The sequence below is a fragment of the Amphimedon queenslandica genome, unplaced genomic scaffold (assembly GCF_000090795.2).
Source record: "Amphimedon queenslandica unplaced genomic scaffold, v1.1 AMPQUscaffold_11822, whole genome shotgun sequence".
Lineage (NCBI taxonomy): Eukaryota > Metazoa > Porifera > Demospongiae > Haplosclerida > Niphatidae > Amphimedon > Amphimedon queenslandica.
In genome coordinates this window covers 1-1916 of record NW_003547938.1, presented here as the reverse complement: position 1 = coordinate 1916, position 1916 = coordinate 1, and the positions used below count along the sequence as shown (strand labels likewise).

The 1916-nt window shown below is 30.6% G+C and overlaps 1 long non-coding RNA gene across 1 annotated transcript; it reads right to left on the bottom strand.

Annotated features, from left to right (window-relative positions):
• Nucleotides 1-701: 701 nt before the first annotated feature.
• On the bottom strand, nt 702-1520 carry LOC109588833 (uncharacterized). Its single transcript, XR_002188385.1, has 3 exons — nt 1441-1520; nt 1117-1258; nt 702-738 (listed from the first exon to the last, which is right to left on the bottom strand). It is a non-coding gene; the product is annotated as an uncharacterized LOC109588833 (long non-coding RNA).
• Between the last annotated feature and the right edge of the window lie 396 nt (nt 1521-1916).

Below are 1916 nucleotides of genomic sequence, written 5' to 3'. Positions count from 1 at the left end.
ACATCATCATTGAAAAGAGCGTGATTAGTGTACCAATTTTTAGTGTATTTAATTAATTAATTAAAATTATTATATATATAAATAATAATGTGATTAATGAAGTTATTATTCTATTAGAGCAGGGCAATTGCAGTGAATTGCCCATTCAAAAATTTTACTCCAAGTGAAATACGAATCTGGTCCAGTTCTTCAAACCTGATCTCTTTATAAATGCATGCAACGTTACAAGGCTATCGTGGGTTGGACTATAATGATATTCATTACTTGTTACTGAGACTTGTTAGAATCCACTCAAAATTATTATCATATGTAGCATATATACATGTGTATATTATCAATTTATTATTAAATACAGCCATTAGGACAAAAAATACATGTATATTAGAAATTGTGCAATATAAATTGGGTGTGATTTTTTAGCCAATGTGTGGAAATTACATGTAAGCTATATAGTACAGGAAGGTCACAACTCAAAACTTTATAATCAGAATCAGCTCAAACTTTCTTAAATTAGGGATGATTGTTGCATTAAAATTGTTCAACTGTAATTCCCTGAAACATTATTATGTGGGCAAGTAATTTTCATTTCAATGGCAATTTTACCCTTATATGCCCATCCACTTCATTACCTCAAAATAATTATTGAATTTAATTTCTCTGTTAGTCTCTCAAACATAGTCGTAAACCTCTTGAGCGTAGAGGAGGAGTCTTGATGCATGTACTCTTTAAAGTGTCCCTCTAACAAATAAAAAAACAATCATTTAATTAAAAAGATATACATGAACATGTAAGTACTATAGTTATATTTCACACTCATATCAAAAATATTAAAAAGATGTAAATGCTATAAATAAGTTTTACAGCTGGAAACATTGCCTCATTTGGAGGTCATTAAATTAGGAGATTTAATAACCTCCTGTTGGCGGGTCTTACATTGGCAATTTTAGCAGTTACAAATGTCATTAAGCATGTAAAGAATAAAACAAAATGATGATGATTTCATTCTAAAAGGTGCTTACTAAGTAAAGGATTAAAAGACAAAAATATTATTATTATTATTATTATTATTATTATTATTATTATTATTATTATTATTTTGATATTTGAATCATGTACCTTCTCTTGAAACTCTCCACAAAGGTGCCTGTTGTCCCCCTCAAGTATGTCACCTTGTACAAACTCCTAGAGACTCTCAGTATGGTTCTTAGACTGAACTACTGAGAGCTGGAGTGACATAAAACCTTGCTGCTTCTCGAACCTTTAGAGGAGGAGAAGAGAGAGGAGCAAAAAGAGGAGAGGGAGAGAGAAAGAAAGGAAGATAAAGAATTAAGAATGAGAAAAAATAAATAGAACAAAGCAATGGAAAATTTATTCATACATGCATGTATGTGTACATGTAAAAGTAATACATGTACATGTAAAATGGTGAACAATAAGCACCTGTGTTCACAGCCATGACATGATTTCATCCAATAACTGCCCACTGAACCTCTCCTCAAATACTTCACTGTGACCTCTTTTCTAAAAAACAAATAAACATCAATAAAATAATTAATAAATAAACAAAAATCTTTTCTAATAAGAGAATCATCAATAACCTTTAATAACTAGCAACACCCACTTTAAGAGTCTCGTCTATCTGATGAGTAGAGCTCTGAAGCATCCAAAAAGTAGGTGTGGTAAAAAGGGCATTGTTTTATGATGTACCTGGTGTTCTATAACATTGATCAGTTGTCCTCCAGTCTAAAGTTCTTCCAGAAAAGGTTAGGAGTGTAATATTGTACATTACTCTCAAGGAAGTGACCAAAGATACACTGAATGACTGAACATCAGGTATATAGGATACTATATAAAGAAAATATTGTATAGATGTTATGTATTACATTACAGATATGTAAATTATGTAAATGTCAAAA